The sequence below is a fragment of the Anarrhichthys ocellatus genome, unplaced genomic scaffold (genome assembly GCF_004355925.1).
Source record: "Anarrhichthys ocellatus isolate YVR2014 unplaced genomic scaffold, GSC_Weel_1.0 scaffold12, whole genome shotgun sequence".
Classification (NCBI taxonomy): Eukaryota; Metazoa; Chordata; class Actinopteri; order Perciformes; family Anarhichadidae; genus Anarrhichthys; species Anarrhichthys ocellatus.
Window position 1 is genome coordinate 3,306,093 of NW_022280042.1, and position 23,451 is coordinate 3,329,543.

At 43.1% G+C, this 23,451-nt stretch overlaps 1 protein-coding gene across 2 annotated transcripts in view; it reads right to left on the reverse strand.

The window, feature by feature from the left end:
- The window catches only part of LOC116386019 (E3 ubiquitin-protein ligase Midline-1-like), a 46,437-nt gene extending 23,454 nt beyond the window's left edge, over positions 1-22,983 (reverse strand). Inside the window, exon 1 of one of the 2 annotated variants that reach the window (XM_031851957.1) lies at positions 22,720-22,983. The gene's annotated coding sequence lies outside the window, so the exon portion shown is untranslated. Of the gene's footprint in view, positions 1-10,189; positions 10,456-22,719 lie in introns of those variants that run through there. The other variant, XM_031851956.1, reaches the window with a different exon arrangement.
- Positions 22,984-23,451: the final 468 nt, after the last annotated feature.

A 23,451-nucleotide genomic window follows, 5' to 3' on the forward strand; every position in this document is an offset into this window, starting at 1 on the left:
AGGTCATCCACAAACCAATGGGTGACGTCAGTCTATGGTAGGATATCGGTAATTACAAAAAGAACCGGGGGATTATAGTCTTTTTCCAAACATTTGAACTGATATTCAGTTGGCAATGGGGTGTAGTTTTGATATCGGGTGCAGCAGTGGCAGCTGCAGGCACGGCTGTAGTAAATTGTTAATTTGTGCCCATGGCTATTTAGTCTCCCTGCAGAAGAGCTGAGTCATGATTTCCATCTGACCCCGTGTCACCAATGAGTCACCTATGTACTGTAAAGTTGGTGGTTGCTGTTTACTTTGTGTGTGCAGTTGTTTTTTAATTAGAAAATTTGATTAGGCCTCGGAGGAAAACCCACACTTTCACATGGGACTTAGTTCTACTTAAATCAACACCCAGTACTCGGTAGTATCCTATAAAGTAATTTTCAAAGCCATGGCGGGGTTAGAAGATGTAAAGGGAAGCTGTCTGCTGTTTAGTTAAATGTGTATTTAATTAAAAACTGTCTAGAAATATTGCGTTTATGGCGATGAGTACAGCAGTAAGTCGATTATTAAGTGTGGCTGGGATCTTGATTACTTTACTTCCAATCAGTCTTATCAGCACGTCCAAAAGTTCACTTTGAGCCTCTCTTTCAGTTAAAAGTTCCACTCTGCTTGCAAGTTCTGTTTTTCTTTGTTCCCTCGTCATTGACAAACTTAGCCAGAGGGTTGTTAATAACGGCCGTTAGTTTGTGGCAGCGAATGGAGATTTCACAACTGCTGAAAACAATCTTTCAGCACAAAGAGAGAAACTTTTCAAGATCAGATGAAACCTATACAAACCCTTCAGGGAAATAGGATCTCTGTACGCAGAGGAAAATAGATCACTGTGATGTAGATAAGACTAGAAATGGAATGGAATATATTGAAGATAATACAACAGTTTGATTTTTCTTGTGTGAATGTATCAAAGGAAATCCAGTGACCGTGTGTTTTCTCAAGTGGACATGCAAAATATGTGCTTTGAACAATTCTCGACTAGTACTAATTCTTATAGAAAACCCTCTGAATGCATTCTGACACTGAATGAATTGCATGCATTTCTGCGGCAGGAAAGGCATCCACTCTTGCCATACAGTGAGGTATTTTCAGCAGCTGTCACTGCTTACTGAGCTTAAGGCTTGTGTGCGTCTGAGTGGACTACCATCCTCAGAATATCCCTCCTATTCTCTCCCTCGTCATGTTCATGCATTGTTTTCTTTCATCCTCTGTGCTGCAGATAAAGCAAGTCACCTGCGATATCTCAAGCCAGATATCAGTCATTTGCAGTGCAGATGAGCTGCCGGATCACATAATGGATGGAAGGAGAAAAGAGAATTTTTACATTTATGATTATAAAGAAAATAAGCTGATGCGAGCCGAGCAACTTTGATCTCTTATTTCCAAATAAGAAAGGAAAGGCCACATTTTAAAATGAAACGAATATGGAGGGAGAAGAGGACAGAAATGGAGTGGGAGAGATGGAAGTGATTCAGCAATCGCACACTTGAAATGAAATGGTGTGTTTGGAGGGACTGTAAACACAACAAATCCTCGGAGACGCACTCTTGTCCATACACATCGATACACACTCAAATTCCTACAAACACACAGCAGTTTCTCTGAAGCACCAAAGAGCCTCTCTCATGCATTTATTTCCAGATATTTTGTCAGTGACGACTGAAGCTTGTTGGTGGTCCAGTAAAACTTGGAGAGCTGTGCTGAGTTGTAAAGGGAATTCAGTATTTCATGATTTTCTTGGCCGTTTTGGTCAATTTGCCTGTTAGGATATAGACGCTGAAATCTTCCCTGTGACACCTTGGGATGTTCCTAATGTCTACGATTTCAAACTGAAGTTTACACTTAAAGTAGGTAAGAAAACACTTGCACAACAGTCAAAGTTAAGCACAATTTAATCATTTCCGTGTTGCGATAAGGGCCATTTGAAATCTCTAAACACATTTTTCAATAATGAAATTGTGTTTTAAGGCCACTAAAATCAATATGTCAGTGTCTGACTGTGGTCTAAGAACAGTCGAGGTTTGGCATAGTTTATACCATTAGTGTCTGTTGCTGGTGTTGGCCCGCTTCATTGGTTCTTACCACACTAGGTCACTAGTTTTAGTCTGTAGCATACTGCTAGCTGTTTAGCTACCGAACAAGCTTGAGTCAGTGTGCTGCTGGCCAGTCGGGTCGACCTGGAGACTAATTTCCATAAATGCTGCACCACCCACCAGGATGGTTCAAGCAAAAGGAGAGTGTGTCTTGGACTTACATTTGTGCTTCGCGTCTGCTGGTTGTGTGCCATGGGTGGTGTCAATGTTGTTTTTACTGCCCCAAGTGGCCAACAATCTATTAATGCAGCTTTAAGTTTCATGCAGCATCATGCCCAAAAACATGTTGGAGGCCTGCTAATAAAAGAAAAAGCAGTGGTTCATTATGCACCCTGTCGGTGAATCTAAGGACTGTTGAAATTAAGCAATAAGCTTAATGTTGGAACACCTGGATTGAATTACATGTTTAATATGGCCATAATCCTACATAGCTAACTCGTTACAAAATCTTCTTTTTAAAACCCAAATGCATATATTCTCTGCAGATAAATGTCATGCAGTAATGCATGGTGTGTACTGTACATTGAGCATTGTCAAGGGTGATCAGTGCTGTATTAATGAAGAAGATTTGAGAATTCTGCAGTCCATCCTTGTGCACAGATGTCAGCCAGGTAACATAAACAGCAGACAGCGTTTTACAAAAGCAGAGAGAATGCAGAAAAAAGGAAAAAAAAGTTCCTGACAAAGTTTGACATTGATGGAGCTCTGACAGGCTACTGGTGACAGCAGGGGAAACCTGGAGGCACTAAAGGATAAAGAGAATAAACCCACCTCATTCTGACAAAGACAAACACACACAAACCCAAATTTGACATACATAGGCGCACAAATCCAAACTGGTGTGTGAGACGGGGTGAGATGCCTCTCAGCACACCGTAGGTGACACTGTTGAACCGTGCGTTGGGGTAACAGCACAAAAGGGAGGGTGAGAGTTCCAGAGGCACAGGAGGGAAGAGGAGCATTGAAATCTAAAGTCTGGGAGGAAAAAGGTGGAACAGGAATGTGAGAACGGCATTCAGGCTGGAGGAGGAAAATCCAGGCGAAGTTGTTTATTTGTGGGGAAAAATATGCCACTGGCTGTCAAAGCTGTCGCTGTGTGTGAAAGGCTCGTCCTCGTGTGCCAACACCACTAAAAACGTCAGTACCGATACTCTTCAGTGGGGGGCGGGCTATACAAAGCTGAGTGAGCAGTGGAAGAGTCCTCCACTGTCTTATTCCTTCTCTTTTCCCTATCGATACATGTTTCTTACCCAACCGAAAAACAGACTTCATGTACTATACATACTATTTATATACTTCAGTATGGCATATGTCTTCATTAAAGTGGTTAAAATGATGTAAGAGAATGTACATATATTTAGTTCCTTCTGTCTTTCTCTTAGTCAGCACTTTTTTCTTTCCACAACGTAATAGTGCAGCTTTAGCTTCAGTCTTTTAGCACCATATCATGTATCAAGTGCATATAAGATGCCTTTTACACACTTCAAAAAGAGTCCGCTGGAGACAAACTATAGCCTGTTTTGATCGAGTTGACTTTGTACCAGCACAAAGTGTAACCTGTAAGCCTGCAAGGAAATCTAAAAAAAAAGTCAAATACACAAGGAGTCTAGTCCAATTGGAAACTATACAAGTACAGTGTCATTCCTTAAACCACCAGAAGCATTGCTTTTTAAGCCTGTCATCCACTTTGAACAGGACTTTAACTTGTCAGTAAAACTCTGCTACTGCTCTGTGAACCTCTGACCATGAGCTGTTATCCCTGTTTCCTTCCTTCCCCGATACAGATGGCACAATAACATCTGACCGATATGAAATGCTTAGCTGTGCGTTAGAGGATCTGTGGAGAGCTTCTCCTCCTCTCAGAAAGAGTTGGATTCCTGTATCATCTTCTATTCCTGGCAGTTTTCATGTCTCTGCCTCTCTCCCGTTACACGGCCGTGTAACCTGAAGTCCAAAATGCTACATTTCTATTTCGAGAGGTACAAATGTCATTGCCCTGATGCTCCTCTCGGATGCATGGTTATATTTTAAAACAAAGCCCTCTGCTCTGATCCATAAATGTCAGCGAATAACCTTTTGCAACGGAACATTCGTTTTTCTCACTTTTGATATTTTGACAGGTGTCCACTGGCTCCTTGGAGAGCAAATAAACACGAGAACAGCTAATGAAGCGCTTGAGAAATGAACCCTCCTTTCAGCTTTTCATCTCTCTTCCTGTTTATATTTGGGTGGACTCCCCCATCAGCCTGCGCTCTACCTCTAAATCTTTCATTGACATGTGGGTCAAAGGAGGCTGCGGCGTTCCCCTTCCACTCACAGTTTAAACTGTTAAAATTTTCATAGGAGCTCTCCTATCTATTTTCTAAACTCATTCGACAAGAGCACGATGCAGACCAAAACAGAGACTGTGTTTTTGAAATGGGAAAGGAGTGTGAGCGGTTCCTGCGGCTCTCCATGATACAGTACATGGAGCCGCTCATGATGTGCTGGTAATAACTGTTCATAATTGCACGTCTCCCCACGGTTTCTTCTTCTCCCAGCGTTTTAACAATAAAAGATTCTGCCTTTTATATTATGTCCGCTTTAAACTCTCCCTGAAGCAGGATTCTGTTTTTCTTTGAGCTTTTCAGCTAAATGAATATTTCAGCTACACCATCGCTTGACAAGTCGAGCTGAAAAAGTTAGACTCAACCATGGCAGTGGGGAGTGATTCTATTTCCAGATAACTCCCAGTAAATGACACGAAATTGCTCAAAAAAAATAATTATAGTAAGCAGCCATAAGCTATTTAACTCACCCCCCCCCCCCCCCCCCCCAAATAAACCAACAACATTTGGGTGGGCAGAGGGGGTCCGTTTGGTGTGTTGACGTGAGCGGCTGTGGCAGTCCACGGAGCACAACCAAGAAGTAGGTCATCGCCATTGACCTGCCTCATACAGTCATCATACACTGTGTGTGTGTGCGTGTGTCACTGTATGCTTGTTCCAATTCTCCCTTAACTTGCAGGAGGCAGAAAATAGCAAACACACACAGCGAAATGTTGGAACCAAGCAAAAGAGGGCAAACCATGTGAAGCTGAGTGTAAACATGATGCCACATTGTCAGACCAAAACAAAACTCTGAATGAAATATATTCACAATCGACCTAAAACCGAAGGTGGCCATGACTTAAAAAAATGTCGCTTGGACATTTCGCCACTCCAGCTAATTGCAATTATGCCATCATCTTGAGCAACTGCCCACAAACATCTCTTACTTTCACAGTAGGGACACGCACGGACAGAAGCAGCGCTCAATTATTCACATTTTTGTGGGAAAACTGCATAAATTGACAGATCTTTTGAATTATAAAACACAACCTTCACCTTGTTTTTTTTTTGTTCTTCCTCTTTTAAAAACTTCCCCTTCTCCATATTTAACATAATCTAAACATTTCGACACCTTGTTTAACTCCAATCTGTCGAAGTATTTAAAGACCCCCCCCACCAACCGCTTATGGGATTTGAGATCGAGGGGAAAAAAACAATCTGCTTTCATAACAGCAGCGGATAGCGCGAACCAAGAGATTAACCCCCGACCTCACGGTCATGCTCTCCGTGCCAAGGTCGAAGCAAATTTCCTCCGCAAATTGATAATATATTATATTTGATATAGTATATTGCTTGTCCATATACGCGGTGTGGATGCAGCCATGCAGAAAGACTGCTGATATGCTCCCACTGCCATGTGGAGCAAAGTCAAAATATTATTCTGCAAAGTATTTGTCTTAGGCACCGAAGTATGCAATAAATCTTGCAGCGCTGGAAGGAATTCATTTTATGTTGTCCACAGTAGACTTAGGCGTGCAGGTGTAGGTGCTGAAAAGTCCAATTAGGACAGAGGAAGAGATCGTATACTTTGGTGATGTGAACACGCCCAGAGCTAACACTAAAGAAGTCCAGACTCCACTAGTGATTAAAAAGAAAAGCTTAGAGCTTTTCAGATGTCAAACTCAAAGGAGAATTAGATTTCAGAATCTCTCTCACCTCTTCACATCCCTCCTTCTCTACTTTCTCTCCTGTAAAGCACATTATCTGGATTGTTAGCACGTTACCAACACAAACTGTTGCCACACACACACATTACATCTTTGTCTGGTTCCAGACACCCTGCAATGTTGATCCCTAATCCGCTTCCTACCACACTGGCTGTGACCAATCACGTCCTTTCATGTTCCGAAGCGGTCAGTTACACCTAACAGGATTGGCTGGTTGCATAGTCCGGGATGCAGACGCTATTAGTGATTATGATTACGGGTGACATTTGTGATCGTGTGTGTGTGTGTGTGTGTGTGTGTGTGTGTGTGTGTGTGTGTGTGTGYGTGTGCGGCGAGGTCCGTCTGGATTCTTGCTTGTGTGACCCAGATTGGGTACAGTGCCGCATATGAAATGACATGTGATGTTTGGGGACCAGAGATTACAGGGGACAACAACAAGCCTGGTGCTGCTCTCCTGGACATATTTGATCAGGGTGAATGATCTTCGCACTCACGTTACGAACACACACAGTGATGGGGATATTAGAGTGCTTTTTGTAGCTTGAATAAAGCAGCACGTTGGTGGGATTCAATGCACTGCAACAGTTTAAAGTGCCAGTTATTGTGTCTGATACTGAAAGCCCAACATAATGCACTTCAAGGTTACTTCTTTAGAGCAAGAAGCCACTCTAGTATGAGTCTTCTTTTAATATTACGTTGGTCGTGTGTGCTGCCCGGGATGATGGAGTATTAACTGATGAGCACACGTGTGCTATATTTCCTTTTTAAGACGCTTCAAATGTACTCCATGATCACAATTATTCTACAATGCATTAATGTTGCCTTCAAAATATGTGCTTAGGATCCCCTGGCGGATATGAAAGTGATTAAATAATGGTTATTCCCCAAAGTGTGAAATTATCTTCGCAACTTTGATTGGATGATGAAATGTTTTCAGCATTAAAGCGGCCCCAGAGAGCTGGCAGATGAGGTAGTTTATGCATGTATGAACCGATCACTATGGGAGGAATGGAATTTGTTTATGGTGTGATCAAGGAATTAGCTTAGAGTTCAATTTCCTCCCCTAAAAAAACCTGTTTCTTTGCACATGTGACTCCTGTTTAACCTGCGCATGCCTAAAACGACCCTGCTCCACAGAGCACCTTGTATGTCACACCATCCAACATGTGGACAGCTGTGGAATATGCTTACAATTACACAGGCTTTTGAGCCGTGCATTTTTTGAGCGTGAACCATGACTTTTCAGAGCAAAGTGCGATGACATGATCTGTGTTTACATTGAAACCGAAGGGAAGGAATGTCAAAAAGAAAAACCAAGATGACATAGAAATCGAGAGGCCCCTCGAGTGGCAGATATTCCAAAGCGAAGTGATCTGACTCTTTAACATCTGCCGGCCTGCAGCACATTAACCAAAACCATCCATCCATACCAAGCGGCCGCGGCATATCTTCAAACTCACAATCAGGAGAGGAAAATAACTAAAACCGAGTTGCGTCTGACACCTGTGAAAGGTTGTTTATCAGGCGGCGTGCTCAAAGAATCTGAGATAATTTTTGCTCCTAATGGATTAAACTGCAAACAGTTGTGGATTCATCGAAGATTTAAGAGGAAGTGAGCTTTGCTTTGATTGCAAGAAAGTTCTGGGATTGCAAGATTACTGTGGAATAGTTTGAAATATGATGTATAATCTCGTAGCATTCACGCAATCAAACAAAGATACAAAATTATTACTTGAATTGCAAATCCTACCAGCAATCGGTGTTGGAGCATGCATTTAGTTCTGCTGCTTTGCTGCCTTCATCTCCAAAATTTGCATGCAGTGCAAAATGGATGAAATGATAAAATATGTATAGTTCAAATGTTAACTTTTGGGCAATACCGCCCTCGGAATGTGTAAAGCAGCCCAGTGTAGAGGCTCCTGACAAAGTTTGAGGAGCCACTTGTCCTCTACACGGGACTGCACAAGCTGCCAAGTCCCACTGAACCGGTCGCGCTCATTGCCACAAGTTTCCATGGCAACGCTGCACTTCATTTTATTCGGTTGGTGATTAAAGAATGCACTGGGGTGACTAAAACGAACTGAACTGGAGTGGAAATAGGGGGGAGGATGAGTGAAAAAAAGTGTTCCAGTCTGTCTTTTTCTGAAGGATGTTTAGATAGCAATTAGCAGTCTGCCCCTCAAGTCGGAGGCTGCTGACGCTTTGAAGACTAAATCAACTCATTATCTCATGAGTTATACCTCCACATCGTGTCACGGAAGCTCCACACTGGTGAGATAACGGGCTGTTTAGGGGCCAACGTAGGTGGCTCATGCTATCAGCAACCAGCAATTAACTTTTCTCCTTGTGTCTTAAAGCAACAACAAGAGTGCAGCTTTCTCTCCTGCCAAGTCTAAACAAAGCCACCGATGGGCCCCACTCAGGAAAAGAAATGACAATACAGCCTCGTCTATATTTGTCTACATGGTTCCCACAGTCAATCATCAGGTCTGGAAAAAACCTGAGAACTGAGATGCTTTTCTTAAGCCCACCCTGGCTGACAATGCCACTGAAACGTGTCGGGGGGGAGAAACAGGAAAGGCAACAATGCTATTTCGGTCGGCATCGTGACAACTACAAACCAAACAGACAAAACCTTTTGTGCTTGTAGTTTCTATTTGGCAAAGCAAATGTGGCAAACTTCTATGAACTGAAAGTTAAAGTTCTTACAGATAAATTAAAGCACTATACCCTACGTATATGATCTCCACAGTTACTGTAGGTCAAATAGGACTAAAAGGGTGCACTATTCAGACTAACATCAAAGGAAGCTGCCTCAAAAGTCGCACATGCTTCTATTTAATGCTTTTGTTTTGCTTCGGTCAAAGTCGCAGGCAGCATTCCTTTAACCATCAACATAAGCTGCACTGACAGTACAGTACATTGTCTCGCAGGTCAAACCCTGAACCTGGATTTCCTTTGATCCCTGTGACCCGCAGCAGGTAAGAAGGATCAGTAGTAGCCCTGAGCCCGTGGCAGCCAGCTGTCTCACACGCGCTTCGGCGCCCACGAGACGTGTATACACACACACACACACACACACACAGATACTGTACGTACTGTACTAAACACGCCTCAGCACACAGGAGATGCTGCGGGGTCGAGCACCTCCAGGAGGCTCATTAAAGCACACGATGACTGAGTTATACATGAAGAATAATTATAAAGGTGTGTTACATTCACATACACACAGGAACATTTAGGGGGAAAAAGTGCCATCTAGCTAAATATGTTAGCCATTAAATTAACTCTGTCAGACTTGCTCCCTTAAAGTGCTAAAAAGACCATTCGGGACCTTTTTAAAGCCACTCGTATACACACGGCACTCTAGAACACATATTTTAAGCATCCCTCAAGGCGCTGTCTCCTGTCCTTATGTATCATGTGCTTCAAGCAACCACCACAACACAGTGGCTCTTTGGATTTGGGTCACACAAACCCCCCACACACACACGCACATACACAGAATTAAATGTTCAGAAGTGTCACAGTCAATACTTGTGAAACCTTCAGATTCAACATCCAATTCCGCATTTAAAGTTGATGTCGGCACATTTTTGGTTGGCAAAAAAAAGACAAAATTAAAGTTTTTGTAAAGCTTAAGTTCTTTTTAGAACTCCAAGACCACATGGGACAAATAAACTTCTTGGTCTAAAGGTAAATTCAGCAAGTGTTTCTACAGAAGTTTCTCCTCGACAGTGATACAGATGGCTCCACAGAACTCATTGGCTGAGTCCCGAAGCCACTGCTCTGTCATTATCATTCCAGTAATGCTGGCACTCAACGCTTCAATTCCTCATTTCCACTGAAAACACAATCTGAGCCGAGACGGAGGGTGAAAGCATACGGGAATCCCCCAGGGACTCACACTTAAGTAAACTAAGAGGAACACAAACTCCCACAGGGACAGGCCCCCCTTTTTAAAGAGTGCATAAGACAACAAAACAAGCCCCTCACTCCTCCTCCTTCCACCTCCTCTTACCTTCCACATGATTAAAATCCCATCATCCACACACAAAGTGAAAAAAGAGAGGAAGAGAGAGAGGGGTGGGCAGGGAACGGAGGCTATCTCTGGCTCTCTCTGTCCTCTGTTGGACGCGGTAACGGCAGCAGCGGCGAGCAGCGAACTTGGGAGTCAGTGAGGATGTGGATATGTCTCCGTGGCTGTGTCATCACCTCTCATGACATGTTCCCCCCCCTGCCTGTGTAAGCCTTTCCATCCTGACCCGGCAGAGAGAGAGAGAGAGAGCAGGGACAAACTAGTGCTCCGCCCCCCCCTCTCCATCTCCCCTCCTCCTCTCCTCCCTCTCTGTTTCCCCTGTATTCAAATCTGCCAGTGGGCTGCCCTGCCTCTAAGTAGGCCAATCACTGTTCCACTGGGGGTGGAGTCTGGGCCGGCTGTGTGCATGTGCGAGTTTGCCATCAGATGCGTCATGCAGATATTCTGTATGCATGGCTATTCAGTAAGAAGACGTTACTGTGTCTTCAATCCGTTTTACCGCTGTTCAATTAATAGCCGAGTTGTGTGTTGTGCCCACAATGAAAATAATGTCCCTCCAGTCGCATCACATTACACCTACATCCTGCAAATATGTGCTCCATCTGCCATTCACTTTAAATGAAGACTGTCTGTCTGACATATTCAAGCATGTCCTGTTTCCTCCTTTGATGCAATCTCCTTTTGTTGAACTTTTCCCCTGCTGTTGCAGAGCATCGCACTTCCAAGCTGTTTTGAGTTTGTAGCGTCTCCGCTCAGTGTTCATTACCCACACTGGAACCATGACATCCATTGTCAGGGCCCCGAATGGGACAATTTAGTTGAGCAGAAGGCTGGTGAACAGAGGGCTTATGTGATGAAAGATGGGTAGAAAAAGAAACCGTTGAGATTACCTGCACTGATAATGGCTTACGGGGTTAATTTAAAATAATACGACAACAAAAACGGCCACATCAGTCATCACTCTAATTTCTACTTTGTTGTTTGTTTTATTTGTTTCTATTGCAGATGTATTGCACATGAAATGCCTACAAAGACAGTGAGGCTTTTCTGACTTGTTAAAAGCGCTCACGCCGACATCCAAGTTGTAATTACAACTCCCATGTTGAAAGCTCAAATATATGACATGAATGCAGCAACACACCAATCGGACAAAAAGAAAAACACAGCTATGTAGAACTAATTAATGCAATTAATTGAAAGCAGCATTTCTGTTCAAAGTCTAATCGTACTAATAGATCTAGTTCTGTGGAAATATGAATTACCCTGCGGGTATCAAAACGGGTAAAACTGGAGGAAGAGTTGAGTTTACATCAACAGCAATTTAGATCGAGAGCAATGAAAAACATCTCTATAATAAGCCTCTCTCAAGTGAACGCTTCTCTGCATTTGAGGTCTATATTTTGTGAATTTCCTGTATTTTTCCACTATTGCATCCACGACACATCCTCGGTAGCGATTCTACCTCCATTTTTAATGTCTGTCTGCTGTCTCTTCCCCCTCCCTTGAAACTTCAGCTGTTTTGGCCGCCACTCATAAAAACAACCCCCGTTTTTTATGAGTCCCGCAAGGAAAGCAGCTTAAATTAATCTGTAGTCGGTCATTTACCCTCCCACACAAAGCACTCTGCACTGCCAAAAACTGCAGTCTCTGATCAGAAATCTTCAGCAGGCATCAGCTGTCTGGTTGTAAACCATACCTCCCAGTCATGTCTGACTCACTGTGAATGGTGCTCTTAGTCTTGCCAATTGCGCATCACGGAAATCGGCATGAAGCCAGAAAAACAGAATCAGCCCTAACATTATTGAGAATTTTACAGTCCAAGTGATGTGAAAGCTTTGTAATCTGGCTGCTCATTGGTTGCTAGAGCCCAAATAATCCCTAACATTTTGCCCTAGGGGAGTGAGTCCTATTGTTAAAAGTGTAATATGTGGTTCTTGCTTTGCAAACGGCTTTGGATTTAATTCCAACTTGTATCCTGGACTGCAGGATCCTCGAGCCAGAAATGGCCTTTCGGACTAAAACGCACTTGTATGCTTCAAATGAAACTGTTTGTTTGGGTCTGATACGTTCCAGAAAGTGTGAATGCACCTCTGAAATGCCCCAAGCACTGTTAGACTTCTCAATAAGACGACGTGTTGCTGAATGCCTGTAAGGTCAGTTTAAACTATCATCTAAGATCTCAGATGGAGGTTTAGTGAATTAAAAAAATCAATGATCATATATAACATGCATGACGAATGTCGGGTGTTTATGGCACGTTTCGTTACAACTTTTTCATGGTGCTTGACGGGTGTGTGAGCCGACAATATGTCCATGTACAGTGTTTGGATGTGCGCTCTCTGGTGGGAGTTGTGGCTGTGTTTCTGGCGGTTGGAGTGGGATCAGTTGAGGTGAGGCTGCTGCCAAAGAATGTTCTTCTGGAAAAGAACAAGCGAAGAGTTTCCATCTAGGGTCAGTTCCCGGCAAGATCGCTAGCATTCTGAACACTCTACTAGTCCCATAAGGTATGAAGTGTTCCCTCAACACACACACACACACAGACACACACACAGTGCTTTGACCTCAATGCAAAAATATATTTTTTTCTCTTTTTGAATTCATAGGACTCAGAATTAATTAGTCGAGTTGTGAAGTTGTAAAGTATGTCTCAGTGCTACAGTATGTACGTCTGAAGGTCATACTTTCAAGCAAAGTGGCACTTGCAATTTTCAGACAAAGAGATCAGCACTGAGACAGATTCATACAATTTAACCACAAACCTTCCAGAGGTCAGTCTCTTTCCTGCTTGCATAAAGTATAGTGCCACTGATTTTGCCAATACATCAAGTAGAAAGCACGCAAACGGACAAAACGCCATCTAAGTTGCAGTGCATGGAGCATTACGCCCACCTTTTTAAAAAGTAATTTGAGTTTTGTAATCAAAGTTGTACCTTGGGAGATAGATGTGGAGGGAACAGGCGTTCCATTGATGGCACAACAGAGATACTGCTCAGCCCTCCATTATACGGTTTCAGTTATTTCCCCTCTGGAGGTTATCCAACAGCACTCTTCGGAATTAAAGCACACAGACACAATGCCTCTTCACTCATTCAAGTCTGAAAGCAGCAGACGCAGCAACTGAACTTTTGTCACGCATCCTCTACCTCAATACCGCAAAGTCGAGTTTTTCACCTTGAACTATATGTTCCCGTCTTGCCCCTGGTGATATTTTGATTGTGCTCTAAATGACATTGTGCAAGTAGAGATGGAGGGTGTTGAGTTCAGAATCCTAATTTGCCAGGCACAATGGCCAATTTAATTTTAAAGATTTTTGTGCACAAACGCCAAAGAAGACATGATGATTCACATTCCATGCAAGGACGCTATAGAGACGGTGGACAAAATAAGAGAAAAAGCAATTTAATGGAATATACAGAATTGTATATTCCATATAACCCAGTAACAGGAAGATGTTATTTTGTACATTCAGAACGGTTTCTTGGAATGCTGTCACTGTGTACACATACATTTTTGTTCATTCTTGGTAGTCTTCAAGGCTGTGGTTTTATTTTGCTCTTACACTATCCTGTGAGGTTCTTGTGTATCTAATCACGCAAAAAGAAGATGAAAGAGTCTGAGACATAAAAGCTCCGCTGTGAAAAGCCCATCTTTAAACATGTTAAAAGTTAAAAGTTTTGCTTCACGTCAGCCCCTCCCATTTTTTTGTGAAATATAGAGACGAAAGCTCCTCTCTTGCCTTTAATTCCCAACCTTCCAATGACAAGTCTCTGAATTTTGGAGAGCTGGCCTCCACCGACATTAGAGAGGTCTTATTTTTAACAACCAGGAATGAGCGGAATGCGGCGGGGTCCATCTCCTCTCTCGGGGTGAGACCATTAAAGGGATAAAGCACGACAGGGTTACGACCGAGACCTTTGCAGAGGGCACCGACGCTGTGGGTAGTCTGGGATTTGTGGGATTTGCATCACACATGTGCAGATGGACACGTGACCAACAACACTCTGATCTTTTAAAAGGCTCTTAGCCAGGTCAAAATAAATGCAAAAGGACCCATAGTCAGCATCCTTTTTGATCTGAACGGCCACATATGTTGCACACGTCCGTGAGCTCCATCAGTATATTATCATCCAGAGGCATCTTTATGACTTAGATATACCATGTCATAAAACCTCCCCAGTCACTGATCACTATCTTGGACTGTACATTAGATATGCATTCAAATTGCATGACTCAGCTGTGGAGATATTCTGAACATACATTTGCTTCTGAGTGTGGTTGTTTCTTGCTTCGCCCCTGCTCCCTAAAAGACGTATTGGTGACCTTTTTTAAAGAATTTTGGTAGTCAGGGCTAAGGCTCAACACATTTCCCCTCAAACTGACCTCTGGCCTTCTAAGTGGGTTCACATGCGGGCAGTAAGGCGCTGGCTTCAATCAGCGAGGGGGAAGATGCACAGCTGGTACCAGCCGAGCAGAGACACGGCAGCGCAGTTTGAGATTAGTACGAATTTGGGGTTTTGTTGAGGAGATTTTGTTGTCCGTGAGCTTTCTGTCTCTGTCAAGTGATCTCAGAGAATATACTGATTTAATCAGAGATAAACTAATACAAAGACAGCCCCCCGACAACAGATTTCTTTGGAGAGGAGGAGGGGCAGTGAGACCGACAGATTGAGAGATATGGAAGGATGGGGAGGGCAGGAGATGAAGAAGTCTAGGTGATGAACATTAAATGTAGCTGCACTATTTCCTCTGGGATAGATATTGTTTGACTATTTTTTTCTTGCGGTTATGTTGACTGGCCCTTTAAATATGCCCACTGAGAGACCACTCATGACCGACATTCACATGTTTATTAGGTGAATCGACAGACCTGACAAACATTCCCTCCAGTGCCTCAAGTGAGAAGAGACATGAGATTCTCTAAGGACAGGACACGCGTTACTTCAAATGTCATTGTGAGTCAGGGAATCAACGGAGATATTTTTGATTCGATGCCGTTTGTGAGTAACAAGCAACATGAGGCAACCGAGCTCAGAGGGAGAAATGGCAAACTCTGAATCAGCAGTTAGTTGTGAACATCTTTAGCCTGCTGGCTCCTTCCGACCCTGACAACAAAGTGGACGCGATAGAAACATCATCCGGGATGATAAAGAGAGAATAAAGGAGCACTCGTCAGATTCCAGATATAGTTGAGAGCATCCAGTGGTGATTTTTGTACATTATGCATGCACACACACGCAAACATCTATATCCATTTCCTGAATCTGACACATTCACCAGAAGCAATGGCTCAAGGTCACTCTGTCACCCCGAAGAAATCCACTGCAGCATCACCAAGGCGAATGCAAATAGGCCCAGTCAAACACTTAAATGCCCCAAAGCGCACACAAAAATGGACCCACACACTGATAAACACAAACGGATACACACAGATGGGCTCACACACACACACACACACACACACACACAAATAACAGCCGCATATGTACGAGTGTCGGGCAGCATCATCATTAGCTGTCAGCGGGCCCAATGTGTCCTCAAACTGTCGTGTCCTTGCTGCTCGCCCTCAACCCAAACTAACACCAGCTGGCGCACCATGACAACATTATGCAGTCCCAAAGAAAATAGACTGCAAATCATGAAAAATCAACCAGAAAATGAATGTCTGCATTAGGCTACAATACCGGGAGAGCTAGAGATGAAATTATCATAATTATTTAATGGTTTTGGCTGAAGTGTTTTGGATGGTGGTCACATATCTCTCCTTTGAACTGTCTCGGCTCAAAGTAACAAATGGTATTATAGAAGAATCGTTTTGGCATGGGGGCCAATACTACAGAATAGTATCAGCAGTATATTTTAGATGATACCCAGCCCTACTAATCAGTGTATTCTACAGACCAGTCTGCACTTTATCATGGCTCCGTATCAAGGCCGACAAAGATTAAAACTTTGTGACCAGATTGCGACTCGCACTGAAGCGTCATAATGAGACCATTAAGGATGTTAATGACTCAAAAAAATAATACAGATTCTTATTAAAGCCAATTTAAAAAATGTGTAAAGTGGCAATGATTTCACTTGCTTATACCATTACAAATCCCAATTAATCAATATCAAGACACGAGACAGTCGTACATCCAGTGCATATGATGGGTCACTGAATATCATGCACAGCGTGGGTAGCATCAGGCGGTCACTGGCACACACTGCTGAGTTTGTCTTCGAGCTAATGTGCTATTTCAGGCATCGCGACATCATCTATTCAAATTCTCACTCTGAGTAAAGTGCAGTATAGCTGCCTTGTATTGAGTTAAATAAGGGGGTGATGAGGCAGAGAAAATAGTCTTCACTTCTCTTCCACTAAGTCCAGGGTAAAAGCCAAATTAATTTAAATATATACGTGGATTTCATAGGAGAAAGGAAGATGTTATCATATTCTCCTGCAAAGTACAGTCATAGTCCAGCTAAAATCCTAATTATGTCCAATGTGAAACCTTCCAATTAGTGCATGAATGTATCTCGTCACAATGCTCTGCTGGTATTTTGCAGTGAATCCCCTCACCATTTTGTCCCTGGAAGTTGTATAACGCCTCATTCCATATCAAATGGAGTTCAGCACAAGTTCAGCTCTTAAAGGACAGCAAACGTCATTGGCTAATGAACGAGCATTGCCTTTCTGTACAACTACAGTCCTAATATTAAACATCCCAAGGACTTTACCCTCACTGGAAATAAAAGCTCACATACAAATTAAAGTCAGTAATTCTAATCCGATGTTTAATTCAACGAACATCTCCTCACGGTCCGCTAGCTGTCCTGCAACTGTGCAGAAATACGGTGTTTAATCAGAACAAAAGGACGTGCAGCATTCTGTTGCATTAGAATTTAAATGTCAACGTTATGAATAAAGCTTTGAACTATTCACTACAGCCCCACACACATTATTCCAGTCAGGACAGGAGAAAGGCCATGTATGTATAAAGAGAAAAGGCCGTGGAAATCTGGCAACTCCACCTTTTTAACGTCATAATTTAGAAGGCCATGTAATAACCCTAATGGGCAGACCGGAAGCTACATGACATATCGGCAGCACTTGTGACCTTTCAGGATTACTCCCTCCAATCCAGGGCCAATGATTCAATCGGCCGAGCCTGAAACTGTGCCACAAGAAGACAGTGATAATACGGTTCCACTGTTTGGGTAGTGCCACCCTGTCATTTGGAGCCCTGAAGGAGGTAATAGGAAATACTTTGCGAGAAAGTTATCTTAAAGTCACATACTGCTGTTTTAGATGAGCAGCCCTGTGGTGAAAGAAATTAACTTTTTCCCCAGGTGTGGTGAATGACAGCGTGAAGCATGAATAAGTTATAAGTGAAAGTCGGACTCTTCGACCTCCCCTGCTCTCATCCCTGCAGTGTAGTGCAGCTCTCTGTGTGCACAGTATGTGTGTTTAATGGATGCAATGATGTACTCCGGTCCACCTGGCAGTGAGAAAATATTCAGATATATGAGCCTGTCAGCACCTGTGACAGGGTGAGTGCACATACACAAACATGAGTATAGCAGTAAGTAAACATCCTCCATGGCCATAAAACAAATCTGAGATGTTCGCCGGGGATGCAGATGACTGTGACAGGAAGTACAAAGTCAGTGAGAGGAATCGGAGGACATGCATTTTGTATGAAGGTGGGGAGGGGGCTGCATACAGTGTGACATACAGCATAAGACAGCCATAAATTATGAATGGAATAAATGATGGTCTCAGCTGGATCATTAATGGTGTGAATTATTAATCAACTGAATCATCCACTTTAACAGGTTCAGAGCTTTTGAGATCCAGGTGTAAATAAAGGTGTTTGTCTCACCTTTTTATAAAATACAGAAATAAGTTTGATATGTTACATTTCTGTCCCGCACAAAGCTTAGGATGATGTCACCAGAGAGCAGATATAATGAACAGAAAACGGAGGAGGTTCAAGAGGCACATCGGACTATCTATCTCACTTTCAATGCAGTATTGAGACAGACAGCTACACAGACAGGTAGATGTGCTGGCCCCCAGAGGTGGTTCCCAGGGAACAAAGCTTCTTAAAGCGAATGGCATTTGCTTCCAACATGTTTGCTTGCCCTCTCTACACGTCTTGTTTCTCTATCAAGCCCGAGCTGTCCCCTCAGGCCGAGCGAACGCCTCGTCTTCTAACATCAGCACAGATAAATACTGCCAGCCAGAGACACACAGGGCCAGTCGTGTGTGTGTGTGTGTGTGTGTGTGTGTGTGTGTGTGTGTGTGTGCACATACACACACACACACACACAGACTCGAGCGCACATTGACCTTAGAGGTTCAATCAATAAACCACTCGCAGCACTTTTCCAAAGCTTGGAAAGAGACATTGTGGGACCGTGTGTGTGTTTGGTTACTGCCCTAACAAACAAGGCAATCTATAAGGTCATTAGTGATATTGCGTTGCTCTCCCTTGGAGCACACGGGTGCATTCATCTCGGCACGCGTTGTCTGTTTGCACAAAGGATTCCGTTCTTAACAATGGGGCTGAAAAGAGAGCGATTGTTTGATCCTTCCTCAGAAGGGGCATCGCCGCCCTTTTAACACACGACGAGTTGTAGATCATAAGGTCCTACCATAAAGATGGGAAAATTGGTCACTATAAATACATTAGAGCTCACGTAAAGGATAAACTCGTGCCTCAATCTACTCTTAGAATTCAGAATCAATACATCCGTAAGGAAATAGATTTGTCTATTGCAGCACGCTGCATCCCGATGGCCGACACAACATAATTTGTGATGCTGTCACAGTTCAAATGGAAGTTAAATAGTGGAATTATCCTCCAAGATACTGAGCTTTGGGTACAACTTTCCAAAACAGTGTGGTGACTGTGATCCTGCTGACTTGACACATTCCTTCTGTGGTTTTCCTTCAAGACTATTGCGGAACAAAAGTGATCAAACCTCCAGTTAACAGATGTTTGGACCACTGAGTGATCAGACCACTTTGCTTTGTTCAGACAGCATGCAAATCCAATTGGCTGGCTTTTGTGTTTTACAATCCTCCACATTGGATTTGTGTTCGGACGGTAAAATCGCTTTGCTGTCACGACTGTATTGTTTGTCTTGGTAACGATAGATTTGTACACGCCGAGTGCGATTGTGTTGTCTGAGTGGAAACACTGGACACGCCACATTGTTTGGATGTGTTGGGGATTTATTGGTGACAGTGCTGCTGTGAAAGGTGGCATGAAACGGCTTTGCTTTGCCTCCATTCCTTTGCTGGCTAGTCTTCACTTTTGTTGTCTTGTCACATTTGATTTTTTTTTTCTTCCTTCAGTTAAGTGGAACAAGTTTGAGCACATCTTGACTTTTTGTTGTCGCCCCACAATATATACAGTTGTAAAGAATGATAGCACACTGGTATGCTTTGAGGTTTTGGTTACAAATCATAACGCTGCACCTGGAAAAACCTGCTCCCCATATAATTCCAGGAATCACATTGGGCGAGCATGATCTAATATGATACAGGGATACACGTGCTCGTTTGAGCATTTGCAATGTTGAACGCGACTCTCTCAGCTTTGGAAACAACTCTCCTGACAACGTTCTCTCGGTTTTTGAATTCTCCACCAGGACGCATCGATCCACTTCTGCTTATAGGCCAGACTCTGAGCTTCAGCTAATCAAAGTGCCAATTATCGCATTCAGCGGTATGCGCACCAAGCCACAGCGTTAATCAATGGAATACTGAGCTGCACAGGCACTGCCTTTGTGAACTAGATGAGGCCAATGGTGTCGGCTATTATCTCGTTGAGTGATCATTGTTCCAATTACCTTCTGTTGGATGCTCGTGTTGATAATCACAGATCAGCTTTTGTTGACTCCAACAGCTATGAAAAAATGATCAAACAGTCAAATCAATGTCTCTCCTTCAATGACAATACTACAGACACTTGCGATCATTCATTCGGTCTTTACCTTATTCAGTCACACAGGGCAGCATCTTATTGCATGACCAACTTTCCGGTTCACTGTATTAATCAGTCTAGTACAACTTATTTAACAAACTTCAGTGCTCATCAAGAGAGAAACTCCTGAAATATTGTATTCTATTCTGTTCAGGATTGTCATCCTGTGTGAGTTCTAAAGGCGGTGGTGCTGTGTGTACAAGGTTCCCAGCACATTTAACAATGGCACAAGCACACAGCGTATTGAGAGAAATAGAATCGCCCACACAGCCGGAGCTGCAGTGGAGCCAAAGCTGTGTATTTAGCAGAGACCGAACAAAGCAGGGCACTTGACTAGTTCACGGTCCATCTCATCACCAAGTGTCTTTGGCTCCCTCAAGTTTTGTCATTGTGCAGATAAACATTTAAGTGCCATGTTTGGTCACCCGAAGGACAAACCAGCCCATTCATACAGTCCAATACCCCGAGGGCGGATGAAAGGGGGTCACTGCAAATAAAATGCCTCTTCGTGAATTTAACACTCCCCCTACGTCTCTCCAGAACCCCCTCCCCGTCCTTTCTCTCTATTCAAACTGATTTTCTTGAGCTTTGGTTATAAGACAAGGAGATGGCGAGGAGCCAGAGTTCTGCTGCCGAGGAGTTGAAACGTGAATGCCAAGCTCTCGAATCCTCAGCAGAGAGATGGGATTGTAAAGCTGGAATGTGGGGGGGTTTGGCTGGGCATGAAAAAGACTGGACACATTTGTCAGTCGCTGCTGCCAAGGCATCCTAGCTCGAGATGCTGCTGGGTTCCAAATATGGCAAAGAAGGTGTCAAAACTGGAAATAATCTGAGTAAACTGCAGATAGTTAAGACTTCAAAAGGGATTTTTAACATGTAATGAAGTATTACAATATTCAAATCAACTGTCCCTTTTTCAAAATAAGAAAGCGATTGAATCTATAGTTTTGTTAAATCTGGGGGGAAAAAATGAAACAAGCAGTGTGAGGAATAAAGAGGCAAAGAACCGGGTAGCAAACATTAGCAGCAGCTATCAAACAGCCACAGCACTGGGCACAGTTTGGACGATTGCCTTCAATGACGCAAAGACTTGTGCTTTTTAATTCAGTATCTAGCTATCTTTGGCTTTCTCCAACACATTCACTCCTCACTGACGAGCCAGAAACCCTCGCTCTGGGTCTCCAAAACCTCCCTCCATACCCCGTTCCACTTCAATATTTAGAGCGGTGTGTGTTTGTGTGCCGGCCTTTTAACAAACCAAAGGGAACATCGCTACGGCCCGAAAATAAGTCCACAGTGAGCATGCAATCACAAATATAGTGTAGGTAAACACGCATGTTCAACGTGAACCTTTATGCTCAGCATGCAGCCTCGATAATTTGTCTATAATTGATAACCAAGTGTATATGTTTGTATTATTCATTGGTCATGTCAGTTGCGATTCACTTCAGACACATTGCTTTGCACTGAAGCATGGAAGGGTGTTTAACACTGAACCCTCGCAGAAATTCATGCAGACCTGAAGGAATTTCAACTACTTAGCATAAGAAGTTGTGCTGTTCTTTTTCAAGTCTTTGCAGAGACTTGAGGGAGGAACTTCAATGAAGAGTCTTCAGTTTGTAGTAACTGCACAAAAAAACAATTGACATAATTGTCTACTTTTGACTGAAACGTAAGCTGCATCCTTATCACTTCAAATCCAACTAATTAAGGCCTCTTATACTGACAGGCGCAATATTTAGCTTCATGATTTATCCGGTACAAATGTGGAACATTGGCTTCCACAATACGGTCATGAGTCCAAGCAAGCAATTTGTCTATTGGCTCGTGTACACGGAGAACATTGGATAATATGTCGGTATAAAGAAACGATGGTACATGCAGGGTACAGCTAACAAGCTACTGGTAAAACATAAACATGGCATTCTGTCAATTCAACACACAGCACAGATAGATTTCAGTTGGCTGAACTATGTTTGAAGCAGTCGTAAAATACTCAAACACACTCTGCAATAGGTAACTAGATATGACCCAATAACTACTACATGGGAACATGTGTTGCATCCAGTTAATGTGCAGGAAATGTATGTGGACAAATAGTTGTATTTTAGTCATTTAAAATTGTTAGTATTTTACCGTTATGTAATGATATTTACAAAACAAGCTATTGCATTCTATTTACATTTGAAACAATTTCAATTGAGAACCTTGCAAACCTATAATCAAGCACGTGAAGTTCATGGTTACCAAATACAAAGCCCACCAAAAGTCAATGAATGCAGCATATCGGGTTTAAAACTGAAGACAAAGCTGTGCTGAGACAATGACAGCAGCAGACACGTGCATCCAACTCCCACGCTTAGACCACATGGAGCAATCAAGCCCCCAAAACACCCCCTTCCCGACCCACTCCACCCCTCCGATGTATGACATCCCATTGTGCATGTGCTACGAAGAAGAAAAAGACCCGAAACCTATTGCCTCTAAAGGAATGGTCCCAATGAAAGTGAATTAAGTAACAAAGGAGGCACTTACATTCAACAGCCTCACATGTTCCTCCGACAGAAAAGAAGAGAAGCGTGCACTGATTCCAGTCTGAGAAAACAATAGTGAATAACCTTGGAGAGCGAGAGAGGTGGTGAAAGTGAGGGGGAGAGTCGGACAGAGAAAAGAAAGGTGAGGAAGGACGTGGATTCAGGCATCCACACACCCAGTGTCCTCGCAAATCAAAACACTTAGGATCTTTTCTTGCATCTCCCCTCCTCCTGCTGTTCAGCCTCCCCCCAACCCGTGCCTTCGGGTTTTACTTGTCATGTGTTCAGGCTCAGTCAAGCGAAGCGAAGCGGGCTGAGGAAACCAGCGCTGCAAGTGCTTCTTCGTCCAGCGGTTGGGAAGCTCATGCTTATATTACTTGGAACATTGAGCTTTCTTGGACCCTTCTGTGAGTTTGATCCAGAGCAGATGGATGGTGAGGCAGGAGACGATATCCAGCATCTTGGCTTGTCTATCACACCTTCCTGGGATCCCATCCTATAAATAATAATAATTAAAAAAAAACCTCCTGTGGAACATGTAGATAGATCTCCTTCAGAGGCATGCGTCCAGTTTCCAAAAACAGTTGGCTACAACTTCACATCTCAGTTATGTCAGTCCCAAAAAGTATAATGAAAGCCCCAAACTGCAGACACATTCACATTGCCTAAATTCAATTATATGAAGGGCTCTTGCTGTGCAGCCATTTGCTGATTACAGAAAATGTTATACTCT